Source organism: Pelodiscus sinensis, chromosome 14, assembly GCF_049634645.1.
Source record: "Pelodiscus sinensis isolate JC-2024 chromosome 14, ASM4963464v1, whole genome shotgun sequence".
In the NCBI taxonomy this organism is placed as follows: Eukaryota; Metazoa; Chordata; order Testudines; family Trionychidae; genus Pelodiscus; species Pelodiscus sinensis.
The window spans coordinates 18,537,632-18,556,511 of record NC_134724.1 but is presented as its reverse complement, the minus strand read 5'-3'; the positions used below and the strand labels follow the sequence as shown (position 1 = coordinate 18,556,511).

General features: G+C 39.4%; 1 long non-coding RNA gene across 1 annotated transcript in view; it reads right to left on the bottom strand.

Moving 5' to 3' along the window:
* The window catches only part of LOC102450317 (uncharacterized), a 34,600-nt gene extending 16,722 nt beyond the window's left edge, over nt 1-17,878 (bottom strand). Inside the window, exons 1-2 of the long non-coding RNA XR_333119.4 lie at nt 17,661-17,878; nt 8,126-8,428 (exon numbers count right to left, since the gene is read on the bottom strand). This is a non-coding gene — a long non-coding RNA (uncharacterized LOC102450317). The remainder of the gene's footprint in view (nt 1-8,125; nt 8,429-17,660) is intronic.
* Between the last annotated feature and the right edge of the window lie 1,002 nt (nt 17,879-18,880).

Here is an 18,880-nt window from a genome sequence, read left to right as displayed (position 1 = left end):
TGTCCCCCTTGGGCTGGTGGTAGCCAGAAGGCTGCCATCTTTTGTTTATGATCGGCACTCTCAGTTGTATATTGCCTTTGCTCCTGTTTTTCTTATGTGTTAGTGCATTCTTTCTTCTTCTTGAGCTGTACATGTACAATTGTGTATTAGTGCATACACCACTTTCTGCTGCATGCACTATCCATGCATCATATGACTGAGTTTGTTGGTGATCATCTTATGGACTTGGGTCAAGTGGCTCTCTTTGGCTATGTCTACACTACAGGCTTCTTGCGCAAGAGTGTGTCCACACTGCAAAAGTGCATCGAAAAAACAATGCACTTTTGTGCAAGAGAATGTCCAGACTGCATGGATACTCTCTGGAAAGGAAACTCTGATTGCTATTTACAGACTGGGCATCAGGGCACCTGTGCTTTTTTTGATTGCCTCTTTTTGCACAAACAACCCCTGTTCCCCTTCCACACACACCTTTTTGAGCTAAAAGGAGTTATTCCTCATAGAAGGAAGAATACCTACACTGGAAAAACCCCTCTGTTCTTTTGTTTTACTTGAGCAAAAATGCGCTTGAGGTGTGGATGCTCCACGGGTTTTTGCGGAAAAATGGCCATTTTTGTGCAAAAACTCTGTAGTATGGACCTAGACTTCAGGAAGAAAACCTTGTATTGCTTTCCCCTCCGTCAGTTTTGGGAACCGTCACTATCTCATAGTAATGGCAAAAGAAAAATCCCAACAATTCACTGTTCCATAGAGAAAATTAAATCAAAATAAACACTTGTAAATATGTCTAGTCAGGATAAACTTCGTATTTCCCTAACAAAATTAATCATACGTCTTTCATTTATTCATGTGAAAAGAAGGGTATTTTTCCTTATTCATGGTATATACAAATTATATATCCTCCCATTTTCCTGTGAGAACATAAAGCTTTAATGTTTATACATTCAATGTCCTTTCTGTGAAAATAATAAATTCACTTTTTATAGGAAGGGGCCTCTTACACTTGGCATAGCTTAGGGCCTCTGAATGTCATAATCAGGCCCTCGATGCCTTAGTCATTGAACAGACTCAATCAGCAGTGCCCGGGCCAAAGTGTGTGTCTGGGGGGCCAGCTCCATGCCTCAGGAAAGGGTGAAGCCTTGGGCGGAAGTGGCAGGGCCAGGAGGGGGGGGAGGGAGGGAGAGAGGTAGGTAGTGGGCGGAGGGGGAGCAGCTAGCCCTCAGCAGCGCCTGGAGCAGGCTTCAAAGCTGTTCAAAGTGGCACTCCTGTGGCAATTCACAGCTGCAGCAGCGGCACCGGGCACCCCAGGCCCCTCAGAATCACCAGGTCCCGGGGTAATTGGCTCCTTTGTCAATTCTTTCCTGTCAGTGGGCCTGCACATAATTAATCAGACACCTTTTTTTCCAGAACAATTACGTTATGTCCTGAATGCAATAATACCTTCTTCCATGCTATGTTTGAAGAGATAAACATGACTGATGCTGTCTAGACTGCAAAGAAAAGTCGGAAAAAGATATGCAAATTTAGAACCACAATTTGCGTATCTTTTTCCGCTTTTCTTTTGGAAGAGGCTTTTCTGAAATTTGGCCCATCTATACAGAGCCAAATTTAAAAAAAAACCTTCTCTTTCGACACGTCCTTTCTTTCTGATACGATGAGGATTACAGGGATGGCGAAAGAACACATCTGTTTTTTTGGAAATTGTTCCGAAAAAGTGGACTCATTTCTTAGATGTATCATAACTTTTCTGGGATACCTCCGAAATCCCAGAAAAGTTATGCAGTGTAGACATAGCCTAAGTGACACTTGGTTATAGGAGCATAATAAAGGACTGAACTGTAGAGTTTTTTCCACTTAAGCAAAGTCTGAGGTCTTGTAACAAAAGCATAATTATTTCTGGGTGGGCTCTTAAGCTATTTTAGCATGTGCTTTGACCAGTGAAAGCATTGCTAATTTTATTTTGTGCAGCTGTCCTCGGTGACAGGAGTTTGTACTTTGTAATGTTGGATTTCACTTCCCCCAAATGTGTTTTCTGTACCTTGGTGATAATAAGCATTTTTGAAGCATCCTCATTCAATTTCCGTTGAAAGTGAAAACAGATTTTTTTCCTATAGTGTAATAGCTGTCATAGCTGGATATTTCTAAAGATTATATTGTATATCTGTTTAATATCTTTACTCCGCAGTACAAGCAGACATACAAGGGAGTTTCACACTATGGTTTATAATTAAGCAAGATTCAAGCAGGGGTGAGTGGTATAAAAATTCATGATGTGACACTTCCTCTTGTTCAAATACTGGACGTCTGCAGAGTACTTTAATGGGGTGGGAAGCTGCTGAAAGAAAACCATATGATAGAAACAGTCTCCACCTGAGTTCTCCAATCTGGGAGCCTGCCAAATAACAATGAATACAGTAGACATCTTAGTTATGCCTGCTTCTGCCACTCACAAAAAGAATAAGATAATGTTTTAAAAAAACTGTAGCTTATGAAGACCATCACAGCCCACTGTCACCCAGAATGATGAGTTTACAATTTCCTGAAAGGACAAAGTACAGAAACAGACAGACCCATAGGTGGTTGTGGATAGGTACTAGAAGTCAAAGCTGACTCAGTGCAGAGGACCTACCAAATCTCAGCATAAGTTAAAGCAGTCCTGAGGCAGCTCTAACTTATATTAGAGGTTGGGCAGACCCACAGCACAGCACAGCACAGAATTTCAGACATGCACAAATGGCATATAGCAACCTCAAGTAGCATCTCTTGAGAAGCACAGTTCAGAATTTGGCTCACACATTAAAGTTCAAAGGTTAGTTATGAATAAATGCATACTTGAATAAATAGTGTATTCTTTTGAGCTGTGTGCTCTAGTGTGTCTCCTCCTTAAGCCCCAGAGCATTTTCACCATCCAATGAAATAGAATGGTCAAATATTTTATCACATCCATTGCCCAAGAGAAAAAATATATTCTATTTAATAATAGGTCCTCCATTTAGGATGGGCATGTCTATAGTGATTAGACAGATCAACACCTGGTTTGTTTGGTCTCGACATTCATAATTCCTTTTGCTACAAGGACTTCGACAAAGATGTAGCTCTCTGCAGCCAAAAAGGATCCCACCCAAAAAATGCTTGCAGAAATTATGTCCAGACACATGTTATTGATGCTCTAGAGAGTACTAGCTAACCTACTCATATAGCCCCATTCCAATTCACATGCAGCCCTGTTTTGGAATAACTTTAATGTACAGACAAGAATGGTATTGAGAAAGAATGGTATTGAGAAAACAGTCAACTTGCTGAGTAAGCAACTGTTTGAGATTAAATAAAACATGCTTTATGAGCAATCACGGGAAGTCAGACAATTCAGTAGAACCCAGTTAATCCACAAAATTTTGCTAATCTGTTTTCTCTCCCCAGGTGCTTATGCAATTTTTTTTTCATTTCTAGCCTGGAGGGTATTGAACTCTGGAATTTCACACCTGAGTTTTGAGTCAAATTCCAAAATTCAAACTGAAACACACAGCTGAGCCTAGAATTTTATTTTGTTTCACATTGTAACATCAAAGATGTGGTTTTCACCTGTTTTTTTTAATGTAAACTTATATGTATGGGTGAAGGTTTGTTTAGGTTTGGGTACCTTTCAATGAACATGCTCTGAATTTCTAATGAAACTAATGAAGCTGTATCAGAAGAGTATTGTGTACTTGCTAGTTTTAATGCAAACATCTTAATTATTTTGCTCATCTAAATAGAATGGGAGACAACTTCTTTTTGGTAAAAAGGGATTTAGACAATAGTGTGGATCTGATAGGATGGGATGTTTATATTGGTTTACAGATATGGGAATATTACGACAAATTGCTCTTCATACTAGGGATGTTAAAATGCTTTTATGTAAACATGTAACCACTTGAATTTGTTAGTGGTTACACATTTACATGCAGGGAGGAGCCAGCTCCATGACAGCTAGTATGCGCAGGGAGCCAGCTTAAAAGCTGCAGGGATAGAGGGTGTATAACCAGGAAGGTTAACTGTTTATGCTTTCACATCACTTACTTCACACTATGATTTTGAAGTGAGTTATTGGTATAATCAAATTTTAAACATGGGTTTGTGCCCCACAGTATGGCTAAAACTCAGTAACAGTGGCAGCTATGTCAACTTTGGCCAGTTCTCTGCATGGTAGCATATTGCTTCGGGTGCTTCTGGGGCTTTTCTCTGTGTGCGTCGTGTCAGGATTTTGTCCCCTGCACACTAGGGTAGCTGCTCAGATTCTTCCAAAATACTTGATGCAAATCACAGTTAGGACACCCCATATCTCTGTGTTCCCTCACAACCAGAGCTTATAAATAGTACTTCGCTTTCCATTTCAATACACACTATCTACTGAAATCTATGTGTGGGCATGTGCATTTGGCAGTGAGGAAAGTAAGCCAGATTAACTTTAACATGGCAAAACTTTGAAAACTGAGCATTATTCAAAGGTGTATTCTGTAGATCCATATAACACGTGTCTGCCTCTCCTAGTGCAGTTAGATTGTAAGATGCACGGAATGATTCTGTTTAAATGTGAATTTGGGATACATTTTTTCTCCAGTTCACAAGTTGTTCATGTCTTGTTTCAGCCTTGGCTCAAGTACCAGGTGAATTTACAATCTAAGCACATCCTGATGTAAAACCACCATGGTGTATTTGATTTTTACTTAATGCTTTTAGGAGCAGCTTAATTATTTTTAATACTCTAATAGATTGTAATTCTTTACAACAGTGGCAGATTGAAATACATAATGCCCAATTCTTATGAGGTTTAATTGTACAATGTTGCTAACATACTCTTTAAAATATAGGATGATAAGATTAACATAATCTAAGTACCATAAAACCTTGAAACTTCATTCACAAATTATTTCAGCAAGATAGTTCAAAGCAGTGTTTCTCAACCAGTGATACATGTAACCCTTAGAGGTATGCAAGAGAAGTCTTGGGGGGAGGGAGGGGAGGTCTGCATTAACGCAAGTGAAATTTGGCAAAAAATGTCCAAGATTTTGCTCTGCAAAGGGGGTCGGGGAGGGGGTAGTGGCACATGCCTGCCAAATTGAATGTTCAGAGCCGCGCACCTGGATGTTAACAACTGCTCTGCCCACGTACCCCAGCACTGGTGGGAAAAGTGTGTGGTGGTGGTGGCTCCGGTGAGACGTAGGGCTGTTCCAAGTTGGGGCAGGGTAGGGGGGGGGACTTCCATGGCTGCCTTTCCTTGTTCATTTCCTCTCTGGCAGTCTCTCCGGGGTGCTCCAGCAGGGAGGGTGGCTGAGCATTCTCCCAGCCCCACCAGCAGCTCAGTACAATTCATCCCCATTGCTCCTTCCCCACAGTTCTACATAGGGGAGCTAAAAGGCAGTGAAGTGGCACAATAAGTTTTGCCTGAAAGGACCCCTCACATCAGTGGTGTAGCAAGGGGGGGCAGTTGCCCCCGGGCGCCATGCTAGGGGGGCGCCAGGCTGAGGTGGGAGCACACAGCCCCACGGGGCGAGCCCAGTGCTGGCAGGCCACTTGCTCTCTGCAGACAAGCCGCTGAGGCAGCGCTGGGTTGCGGGAGCGGGCACTTCAAAGAGAGAGTTACCATAATTCTGGTGCCTGGCTCTAGGGGAGGGAAGGGGCATTGGGTTTAGAGCCAGCAGGTGGGCTGGGGGTGCCTGGCTCTGCAGGAGGGGGAGGGCATTCGTTAGAGCTGGGCGGCTGGGGGTGCCTGTCTCTGGGGGAGGGGTGGGTGCATTGGCTTAGAATGGGGGAGAGGAAGCTGCGGGTACTTATTTTTTTTAAAGGGGTACTTTTTAAAAAAGGGGTACTTAATAAAAAAAAGTTGAGAAACACTGGTTTAAAGCATGTGTAATTTTATGAGTCAATCAAGTGGCTTCATACTTTTCAAAGCACTGAAAGTGGACACTATCCAAGGAGCTAGGCCTCTCTTCCTAGTAGGAGCAAATATGAGAAATTGATACCAAGACTTTGTGACTTTCCTGACTTATTATACAGGATCTGAAAGAATAAGATTAGACTTTGGCTGTGTCTGATCACTCTCACTGAAGTGAATGGGAAGTTTCACTTTCATTGAACTGTGTCATTAGATTTGGTCTTTATAAAGCCAGTTCAATGCCTCCTTAGCTTTGACCAAACTAAAAACAATTTCAACTGACATTTTACACATGCTTTTATGCCAGAATAAATTGTTTTCCCCCAAAAGGCAAATTGGATGAGGCATTTATGAGATCATGGTTGAAAAAAATGCTATCCTCTTTATTTAGATTTCCTGAATCCTGTCTCTGTATCTCTGGATTTTCCCTTCTCTCTCTCTCCTCCAAGCTCTTTTCTGTTGTGCACTGTTCTCACTTCTTCTGCTATATTCCAATACAACCAGATTTGCAAAAAGCTGTACACGTTGATGGAACACTGCACAATGTCAGATTTGTTGACTCTAGCATCAGATCCATGAGTGTATGACATTCAGACACACATCCAGCTATCATGCTTGTAATATTTTGCATTTTTTTAGATTCTTTTTCAAGTGGATCTTTTTATAAACATCTTTGCACATTTTGAAAGACAGCAAATTGATATCCATATCACTGCTGGTCCTGAACAGTTGCGCCATGTTACTGTCCTGCATAAAGGTGTACCACATTCTGCTCTAGAAGTGGCTGCATCTTCCCTGGTGGTTGAAATGAGCATACAGCGTTAGATTGTGCAAGATGATTGAATGTCCCAGCCCTGTTCCTAAACCAATGCTGAGATCCTTTCCACTGCCAGCAGCAGCACTTTGAATTAGGCACAGCTGCAGTGTGCGCAGAAGATGAAAGGATTCTAGAGCTCAGAGGAAGGGATGCAGAACTCACTAACAGGAGCAAGAGTCTACTAGATGGTTAAATTGTGTATTAAAATAACTTTTCCCAGGGGAGCCTTTGGTCCAGAACACATCCCTCTTTTGATACTGTACCAATACAGAGTTGCCTATATTGCTTGCATCTAAATTCCATATATACACATGGCCACACATGCACAGAACCCTTAAGTATACTTTTGCAAATTTTCTGTAACAGTTTTATAGGATCTCATCCACAGATTATAGCATATTGTGATCTGTTTATCTAGCATAAAAACTAGAAGGCAGTATTATGACAAGACCCTCTTGAGTAAGTGACTGTTACATGGAATGTCTTAAGTGAGACATATCCATCTTCTACTGGTTCACTTTTTTTTCCAAGAAACATTTGTCCTTTTCTGGAATCTTTTTGTTTGGAAACTAGAATCAGAACTTCAGAAATGGTTAGTGATTTTGGGACCCTGACTTGAGATCGTTTAAAGAGCTCTGATTATTTTCAAATAGAGGTTTTTCAGCACATTCCAAAATTCAGGACCCTTTAACATGTCTTAAGGTAAAGATCTCACAGTTGAGGCTTCTAAAATCACTGAAACTCGGGGACTAGAGCTATTGCTAGCAGTGTCTCTTGTTTCAAATGAAGTTAGTGCTAGCTTAATTGAGAGATGCTTGTTCATGGTAAAGCTCAATAACTACTCATGTACAGTACAGAATATGAAGTACACTATGGTGAAATCTATTCATGCGTCACAATCACACCATCTTTTTAATGTGACCAGTTAGTTGATTTCACACCTATTTTTACACTTGTGTAACTCCATTGGTTTAAATGCATTTGCTTCTAACTTATATTAGGGTAAATCACCTTAAGTCCTGAAACTTCCAACTGTATGTGCAAATATATAGAAAAAAAGACAAAGTAAGTTTTACTTCATTCCTAGTTTTAGTTGGTCATTGTTTGGAAGTGGAGAGGACTGTGATGGGGGGAGAAGGCGAATCTTTTGAACTTAAACATGGCCTTTAGTTCATCTCAAAATAAGAGAATATTTTCTGTTTTATGGTTATGATCATGTGTTTATTTGCAGGTAAAGGCAACTTACCATGATGAGCCATATGTGTTAAGTATTTGCTCCTTAACACAGTGCAAAATATTTGGCTAAATCAATCACGATCTAAAGCATTATAGCCAGACAAGTCAGCTACCCTAGGTCAATTCCTAGTTCCAATTTCTAGCTCCCCCTTAGGGCATACCTGGTTCTATAGAGGATCGTTCTGGCCATCAGGGATGAGGAATTCTGTCAGGGCTTGCAGCTTCTCCCTTTTCAGGTCTGTAAATAGTCCTAGCCAGTCCTCAGGTTCTTCTGGGTCTGTAGTAGCCTCCCAGCTTGGGAACTCACAGAAGGTGTCAGGATCCTCTGGTGGCTGGGCTTTAAATGAGTTTTCCAGCCTGCCTTTTGTACTTCCTGTCCTGCCCACTGACTTCCAACAGCAGGGTTAAGCATGGTCTCTCCCACTCCAGCTCCTAGTCTTTGGGGCAGGTTCTCGACTTCCCACCTAAGTGGGAGAAGAAATCAGGATAGTCATTCTTCTTACCTGCCCAGTGCTTGATAGTATAAGTGAATTGCAGGAGGGCAAGGTACATAAGAATAGCCATGCTGGGTCAGACCCAAGGTCCATCTAGCACAGTATCCTGTCTTCCAACAGTGGCCAATGCCAGATGCCCCAGAGGGAGGGAACACAACAGGTAATCATCAAGTGATCCCTCTCCTGTTATCCATTTCCAGCCTGTGACGGATTTATATAGAGGCAATAATATATATATATATATATATATATAGAGAGAGAGAGAGAGAGAGAGAGAGAGAGGCAATAAAATATTCTGTCTTATTCTCTAGTCTTTTTTAATGATTCCTAATATTCCGTTTTATTTTTGACTGCTGCTGCACACTGAGTGGATGTTTTCAAAGAACTATCCACAATGACTCCAAGATCTCTCTCTTGACTAGTTATAGCTAAATTAGTCCCCATCATTTTGTGTGTATAGTTGGGATTATTTTTCCAATGTATATTACTTTACATTTGTCAGCATTAAATTTCATTTGCCATTTTGTTGCCCAGTCACTTAGTTTTGTGAGATCTTTTTGAAGATGTTCACAGACTGCTTGGTCTTAACTATCTTGAGCAGTTTAGTATCATCTGCAAATTTTCTCACCTTACTGTTTACTCCTTTTTCCAGATAATTTATAAATAGGTTGAATAGGATTGGTCTCAGTACTTGGGGGACACCACTAGTTACCTCTCTGCATTCTGAAAACTTACCATTTATTCCTACCCTTTGTTTCCTGTCTTTTAACTAGTTATCAATCGTTCCCTCTTATCCCATGACAACTGACTTTACTTAAGAGCCTTTGATGAGGGACCTTGTCAAAGGCTTTCTGGAAATCCAAGTACACTATATCGACTGGATTCCCCTTGTCCACATGTTTGTTGACCCCCTCAGAGAACTCTAGTAGATTAGTAAGGCATGATTTCCTTTTACTGAAACCATGTTGACTCTTTCCCAACAAATTGTTCATCTGTATCTGATAATTTATTCTTTACTGTAGTTTCAACTAATTTGCCCAGTAATGACATTAGACTTACCAGTCTGTAATTGCCAGAATCACCTCTAAAGCTCTTTTTAAATATTGGCTATGTCACATTAGTTGGGGGCCAACAACACTGTCATTTGTTGTCACACCATTTATTGTGAGTACCACCCTGATGCAGGAATACTTTTTTACATCTCCATGGATACACTACAGTTAGATCTCCCCCTCCATTATTCTCAGGTTTGGGACAACCCTGTGCTAGGGAGGGCCTGCCCTAACCCCAAATTTAGATGGGCCGTAGCTAAATTTGTCCTACCGCCACGAGCATCTTCAGCTTTTGTGTGGATTGCTTGGGGGCCCGGGACTATCCCGTACAAACCTGATTGAGGCTGTAGTCTATCTCGGGACATTCTCATTGTAACTGCCCAGTGAGCCAGGTAAATCTCAAAATGCCAAAATAGTTCTCTCTCTCTCTCTCTCTCTCAAAAATAAATAAATAAATAAATAAATAAAAAGCACTAAAAAAACAACTTGGTCTTTAATTGCTGTTGGAAGAAGGAGATGAACTGTACTTTTATCTGTACATAACAGATCTGATCTTGGCTTATGTCACCTTTTATTAATACAGCTAAAAGGACACTCAAAGCTGAGACCCTTTTGGAGTTTTCATGTTTAATGCAAAGTTATTTTGGTATGAAATCCGAGATGTAGAGCTATTTTCTTGGGCCTTGATCTACACTAGGACTTTATTCCAAAATAACCCCCCGAAGTTTGAATTTATAAGTGGTGTGTCCATACTACCAAGTCTGTTGTTTCGAAAGAACAGGCCGTGGAATTCGAACTCAGTAGTGTGGCTTTTCATGAGGAGTAATGCTAATTCTGAAATAGTAATTTCAAAATAACTTTAGTGTCGACAATCCAGTGCCACTTATTCGAATATATTGGCCTCCAGGAGGCCACCCACAGCTCCCCAGAGTGCTTCCTGGGGTTCTAAGTCCCAGGTAGCATGTCCACATTAATGGTGCCTACCTCGGACTAATTTTGATGCTTCCCCATAATGAGGTCAAATTTGTTAAATCAGAATTCTTACGTAGAATTTAGTAATTTTGAAATAGTTTCCTAGTGTAGACATGGCCTGAGGCAATACGCTTCAGAAGATGTTGTTGGCTCTTCTGACCTTTGTGGTGTTTGTTCTGTTCTGCTGTGTTTCAGGTGGTGTCACAAAATGATGTGTCCCTAACTGGTTTTCAGGAAATGAAAATAGAAAAAAGGCTTGTGCAGCATGCAATATTTGATTAAAATAAACTACATCATCCTTCTCTACAGAGATTCTTCCATCCTCAGGCAATTTACCATTACAGTACTTTTAATGTAAGAGATAAGTAATTAGTGTACATCTAGAGCCTAAGAACCAAGACACTGCCTAGTGAATGCTGACATCAGTTAATTAATCTATATTACTAGACATGACATCATGCACAAGAAACACATCTCCCTGCAATTAAATACTGTTGAATAAGACACCACCTTAGCTGTGTAGATAGGAACAGATTAACTTTAATCACACATGCATGAAACAGAAGTTCAGGCTATCATATCAACTCCAACCCTCTTTTGCTTTGTATGTAATTATATGCAGATATACATGTATACTTATACATATATGTGTGTGAATAAAAGGGCAGATGTATGTAAATACTCTGTTAATGCAAAATTACTGTTAAGTTTTTAATGACAAAATGAAAATTCCGATTATGGTTGATATCACAAACTTAGTCCTACCACTTTGTATTACAAATGCATCTTTATTCTATAACCATAGAAATGATCCCTTTACAAATATGGAAAAAAGGTATGGCTCAACATTAAATCAAGAGCACATATTGATGTTTTTAATTATGTAATTGAGGCTATGTAAAATAACGTCAAGGCCAAATGCAGTTATTAAAAAACTACACCTAGACAATTAGAACTATATCCCCCAAACTGTGTTTTCTTTGTATTTTTTGCTAAATAGTTTTTCATATTGTCTTGAACTGTATGTGGTAAAGGAGGAATTAGTCTGGACCAGTAGGTCAGATAACCATAGAAAATGCATGCAGTTATTCACTATCCACAGGTTTTATTGCTTTCATGCACTTTGAGTTCCTTTGTCCCCACCATAGGCTGTATTTTGATTGGCAAACCTTGCCTTCTTTCCCCAAAGCTAAGAAGTACTTAAGAATTAATTAGAGCGCTGCAACAGTCAAAAAAATATGGGCACATGCTGATAAATAATTAAAACCTATATTATCAACATAAAATATTTACTATTTATTTTTTGAAAAGTGAAAGTATTCAGTACTAGAACTGTTCTATATCCAGGAAAGGTTAATGGTACCTAGAAAAAAGTATTTTCATTCTAATTACTAATTTTTATTAACATGCTGTTCTTTAGTTACTAATTCTATTAAATTAACATATTACAGCTTATTGCTTGCCTATCTAGAAAGCTCTTTATTAAAAAGAAATTAAAATAGCTCTTTCGTGTGTCAGATTGTGATTGAAGGGAGAGACACAGAGAGAGACATAACAGTTTGAAACTGGGGAAGGAAGGACCGTGACTGAAGCACAAGACTGATAAGCTGGAGCTTTGAGTTCTATTTCCAGCATAAATAGAGGTTCTGAGCACAGCTATGTTGGTGGAGTTTTGATGCTAGCTATATTTATATGTTTGTTGTCTCTGATGCCATGTGTACCTTCTAATCATTAGCAGAGATGCTAGAGACAGAGGTTCTGCCACATTCCCTGGCTTGAAGTGGCTTCCGTCATTTACAGTTTGATTACCGCACTCAGCCTCCACACTATAAAAAATTGTTCTGGCACCTCTGATCACTAGCAGGAACTAAAAAAGACAAATAAGGTTGTTGATGTGATGAGAACTGGGAGCCAAATCTTCTGTTTTATTATAACACTTTAGCTGTTCCCCTGATTGTCCTCTGACCTTGTAACCAATTTGTTGCATGTCCATCTTCCTTTTTAATTATCCTCTGATTCCTGGACTGGGTAAAAGGTTGAGTACCACTCCTCTATGCATGTTTGGCACCAATTTCACTTATTTTTGGACAGGTCCCTTTTGGCTGCCCGCCAAGCATAGCAATTTTGATCTGTACAGCCAGTTGCTGTATTGGTGTAGATCAGCTGAGGATCTGATGTGCACTCATGATGCACACAAGGCAGGAATTTAATTTCACTGTCACGAACAGCTACGTCACTAACTTCTACAAGAGATCAAGATAGCCTCATCATTTCCATTTTTTATGCAATCTGTTTGTTTTCATTGTGTCTCTGAAGTCTGATAACCCCCCTCTGACAATCATAGCCATATAGCTGAAACCTAGTTTCCTTTTCAAACCATTGTAATGGATTAAGGAAAGCCATCAAAGAGGCTGGTTAATGGCCTTAGCCAACATTCCAAAACTCATGGAATGTATCTTTCATCTTGGTGGTAGAAGAGCATGCTACTAGCTCCTTGCTGCTGCTGCTGGTCTTGTAACTAGTGATGTCTGTTAGCACCCCCTGAAGAATAATATTCCATACAAGCGATAGGCAGAAAAAAGGTTTTATTTGACACATTTACCTGATTGTAGGCAGAATTATTATTGCCATCTAAATGTGAAAGGTTTTTCAGCTTATCTCAAAACAGCGTATGTCAACTACTGTGTTCCAACACTTAATGAAACATTTTTTTAAAGCTCTGGGAGTGAACTGGAAGGGGATATTCTCCATGTAAGTTCATGCTATAATTAAAGACTTTGTGTTATTCAGTGTACACTAATAAAGTAATCCAGACACACACACACAGATTAGCAGGTTGTACATTTCCCATCAGAAATGTATTGCTTAATAATGGAATACTGAACATTTTAGAAGAGTTCCCCAAAGGAGGATATACGAGGGAGGATTTTTGGATACCTAAAGAGAAATTGGCCAAGTCCAGGTTCTCTATATTTCTCTTTACAAGTAAGTTAAGAAATAAAGTGTGTGAAATCCTGGCTTACATTTGAGACAATGGCAAACGCCCATTGACTTCAAAGGAGCTGAGATTTCACCTAATTATTTATTACTAAAGCTTTTTGGGAAGGTGAGGTAGATATTTCACAGCTGACCCAGCTCTCATTCTAAAGGGAAACTTGTAACTTAAAAAACTAATCACATTTAGAAAAAGTATTTTCAGGTACTGCACTTGCCTAAGCCAACTTCTGAGGATTCTGATATATATATATATTTTAGAAGAACTTCCTCACCTCTGTTGTGTGGAAGTCCCATAAAAACAACAAGGGAGAAGGTGCAACTTGATTGCATACAACGTGCTGTCAAATGGAAAAAGAAAAAAAATAGTTTTCTCTAATCTTTCAGTTAAATAGAAATAGATGTTACTTGTAAAACAAATGGAAGTATTTTTAGGTAATTTTTTGAGTGGACACAGCCGTCTTAAGCATAGGCTTATAAAAATGAAATGAAAGACATTTTATGTTGGAAAATATAAACTAAGCACTGGTGTTGCAAGTTTTTTTTTTTATATGTTGGCATCAATGAAACAGATTCTCAGAAGAGCGCAGAGGCAGAATTGTAGGTGCTCAGCACTCCTACTAAAGGTCAGTATGAAATGATTCCTGTTTCTATTGAAAAATCTGCAGGACAGGCTTTTAAAATGCTCAGCTTCCAACAATTCCTAATGTGAAACTCTGGACTCTACTGGTCGGTGCTATGCACACTTGAAAATCAGGTCCAGTATCTTATTAATTCTAAGGATCTAACTGGTTCAGGCCTGCCAATGGGGGGGGGGGGGGGGGAAGCGAGAGGGGGAGAAAGGGAGAGACAAAGAGGGCAGTTGCCCTGGGGCCTAGCGATTCAAAGGAACTCTGGGCTTCTGCCAGTGCTATTGTAGCAGCAGTGGCAGCCATAGAGCTGGGCCCTTTAAATCACTTCTAGAACCCCACCATGCACTCCAGGTGGTTCTAAGGGCTACGTGGGGGAGAGGCGTGATGTATTCGCTGCCCTGGCCCTGCCTTTTCTGCCTGAGGCCCCACCCCTTCTGGGAGTATGGAGTCATCTCCCCACCTACCCAACTGACCCACAGTTGCTGTCAGTGCTCCGAATTGGTTCCATTTGTGCAGCAACAGATGTCCCTGCCTTTGTATAAAATGAACCGGCTAACTCTGGGACTCACCTTCTAAGAATGGTTCTGTGTTTTCACAGTAGTTTGATTGTTATCAGGATTTGGTTAAGTTTGGGAGGAAGAAGAATTCTGATATTTGAATTAAATGTTTGATATTTATTTATGATGCATTCCAGGGGTACACTGTGTGGATTTTTCTTCCTAAAACAGGCCAATGTTCAAGTTTAATATTTGCCCATGACCAGATTTTCAGCTAGCCTCAAACTGGTCTCTGTTTTTGCATAAACAGCTAATCTATATCTGTGTAAACCAGATGTACACCATTTCTCTCACACAATCCCCCTTTGCACTCTGAGTCGCTAGTCATCCAGATGGTTGCTTGAGTGAGCAAAATGTGATGGGAGCGGACATCTTCAGAGGCAATCCACAATGTGCAAACATGGGCTTTCAAACGTGGAGGTCCTGGGCTGATCCCTTCCCATAATAATCCATCCATGTTGGTTACATCTAAATATATTTTTGAGGCTGAAGGCACTTGTGGGAGCAGCTCACACGTCAACTGACCTATTTTTTTATTGTTCATTTCTACTCCTCTATCCCAAATGGCATGGAGTTAAAATTATGAACAAGTCAGTCTGGTGAATTTAACAGTTACATTGTATTCATGAAAGCAGACCTAATATTCCCTGACAAATTGTTCCATCTACCTCTATTGTAAAATACAGTATCTACTGAACCCCGGGTTGCATTTCTCTTAGGGGCCTGCATGATATGATACAATACAAAATACAATGCCTGGCATACAATGCATTTAAAATCATTTAACATATTTGATTGTTAATTGAACTAGCCTGCCAGCACATCGGATGCCATCTGTCCATTTATTGACAGTCTTGTCAGGGGGAAAAAAAATCTTGAGTGAGTTGGCAGTGGCCCAACTTGCTGTAGGTCTGCTTTCTAGTATTTCTGTAACAGATGTTGTGCCACATGCCCAAAGTTGCTGTCTATAAACCAATGTATGCTCAAATTGTTAATTTTTGGGTGGGGAGAGAGGAGGAACATGTATGCTTTCCTACCAGATATCATTTGGTGCTGCTCTAGGCTATGTTACATTGTACTACAAAGTGATGAAGAGTTCTGACCTAACATCCATTGGCATTAGTGAGGGTCTTTCTGTTGACTTCAATGGATTTTGGCAAATTTAAGATCTGGTCCAATTAGACAAACAAATAGCAATATTAAATCAAGTTAAATTAACAATATTTTAAAATGCCTGTAGACAACTTAAAATTCAAATGATGTGAATTACTGTGTGTTTAGATTTGTTGTTGCCATTTCTTCCCTGCAGCTCTTTGAAATTGTTCATACAAATATACAAATCTTAATAATAATAAACAAGCTAGAAATTCTGGTGGGTTCCCCCCATGTTTACTATATAACATAATTCCAAAGTACTCTATTTCACTGTAAACCCATGTAAATCACTCTTGGTGAGCTGAAGCTTCAGCAAGCCATGTTTTTCAATTCTGTGATTAAAATACAGTGGCTTCTGTTCTGGTCCTCTTGTCTAGCTCTGTTGGATGTCACAGTAGTAAAAGGAGGGAATTATCATCATCCTACACTAATTGCTGCTACTGCTGATAGGAAAGATTTTTTTTCTTTTTGTGAGTACAAAAGAAAAGAAGAAATAGGTCACTTGAGCAAAGCAATATGTAACGACATGTACCTTTAGACAACGTTCTACATTGCTTTCCATTTCAAGAAATTTGATAACAGGGTTATCTTATGGGAGGTTTTTCAGTGCTACTTTTCCATCCTATTTATACTTCCACATTATCTTATCCTATATAGTTTCTTGGATGGTTTGACCATGTGTCTGGTAAGCGATAAAAAGAAAGACCTCAGTGATGTAATGTTGAGATACATAGTACACCAGGTGACTTGCTTTATGTAATAGCCTAGGGGAACATTTAGCTCTTGGCACTTCATTGTGTCATGTTTAGTGTCTAGCTTGCAGCATGTTCTCTTTAATATGTGGCTTGGGGTGGCATAATTTGTTTGGGTTATTTTTTTGTAAGAATTATTTATGTTAGGATTAAAAATACAAAAAAGCATATAGGACAATCTTAGATAGAAACAGATGAGACTAACCCACTCTCATTTGTCATTTATCTGTCAGGGTCAGGAAGTCATTGACGTGTTCGCAGAAAAATATTATGATGCTAAAGAAGTGATTATATACAGTCTTGTACGAGGAAGGAGGGCCTTCAAAATTTCACCTATTTATAATTGTGAAAAGCAGGGTCATAAGCAGATGTGATCCAAGGCTAGGGAATGCTAGTAGTTCATACTGTGTATGAACACATCTGCTACTCAGCGACAAATGTCAGTCTCCTTCCTGATGAGAAAATTTTTAAAAAGAAAGATATACAGTAAAAGTGTAATGCCTATTAAATGACCTGGGAGGCTGCACATGCCCCAACATATGTTTTACAATTCAGAGTAATAAAAAATAAGCACAGCAGACTACTTAATTATAAAAAAATCCAAACTCTGTGTAAAAAAGGAAACATGGAATTAAGTTTACAGTCTTAGCAATATATATTTTGCAAACATGCATGGTAGAGTTGACTGAGATGTCTGACTGAACAAGGCAACAAATGCTGTGTATAAGCCTTGAAATTATAATGATAAAAGCAATATATTAGTTCATAGCCAGAAAAATGTGTAAGGACATTCATGGCAGGTGGTGATACTAATAACACCGGAACAAAAATAATGTTGTGAAAAGCAGACAGATGAGACATATTAAGCCAATTAAAGGTACTGTATTTATCTACCTCGTCTGCTTTAATAACAAAACCCCCCATTATAACTGCCAGTATAAAATTAGAATTTTTAAAAGGTGGCTATGACAAGCATCTGATCTCTTAACAGTGCAAAAGTGAAACAATAAGCTACTTAAAAGTGCCTGCTTTCTATATCAATATAAACTATATAGCGAGATGGTTATAATAGTTTCTCTAGATCTTACCTTTTTAGTCAAGAGGCTGATGTGAACAGTTCTGATGCCTCACTGCTTTTGCCAGTACTCCAGGATGCAACACTGCTTCGTCCTTGCAGGATGTGCATTGAGTTAGACAGAGAATCACATTTTCGCAGGCTGCGAGCAGTGAGGAAGGTAGATAGGAAATATTTCATACTTATAACATACGCTGTAAATGAGACTATATAGGAGCATCAGTATTCTCTTCCATTGATTCTTATACTCCTAAAGTCAGAGACTCTGTTGCACTCTCCCCCTCCCCCTGTTTCTATTGCTTAGCAACACTTGTGGACTCAAAGCAGAGCCCTGCTTACAGATACATCTCTAATCATACTTGGAGGCTCAGTAGTTTGAAGGTGCAAAATGAATCTTTTTGCCATTTGCTTAGATGCCATTAAATAGCATATATCCCTTCCCCCAACAGCCAGAGCGTATTTCAGATTTTCACATTACCATTTCAATATAACCAAGAGTGAGGGAACCATTTCCAAAATCTGGACTTATGGAGAGTCTTCCTGTATTACTAATACCAAAGCTGCTAGTTTGACATGGAATAAGAGTATAAATGCTGACTAGGAAATCAAAGAACCATTGCTTTCTAACATGCAGCATTTTCATTTCAATTAGAGGTGGAAAAACACTTAGTGTATTCCTCTGGCAAAATGTGTATGCAGAAATTATATAACCATTATAATATTGTCTTGAACAAGCAAGTAGTAAGAGAACTGTAACTGCCTCCCATCCAGTCTATATATTTTTTTCAGCAGTACAGGTGCATACTAGAAATTCCTGGAAATGTTCAGTTTGCCAAGCTACAATGGATCCAATTACATTTTGGGCTGATCTACTTTATCATCTCTCTCTTCTTTAGGCTTTATTTGCAGTGCATAGTACCTCTTAAAACTGTGGTTTGTGTTTGCTTTGCTTATGGCGTATAGAGGGTGTTTATATGTAAATCTGTTAGCGCATGTCTACACTAAGAAATTATTTTTAAATAACTTATTTCAAAATAATAACTCCTGAAATAACTATTTTGAAATAGCATGTCCACACTATAACGAAGCCTTGAAATTAGTCCGAGGCAGGCTCCCTTAATGTGGATGTGCAACCTCAACTTAGAGCTCAGGAACCACTGGGGAGTAATTACTTTGAATGACTCTGGGGAGTGCTTATTTCGAAATAGCAGCACGGGAACACCCAAATAACTA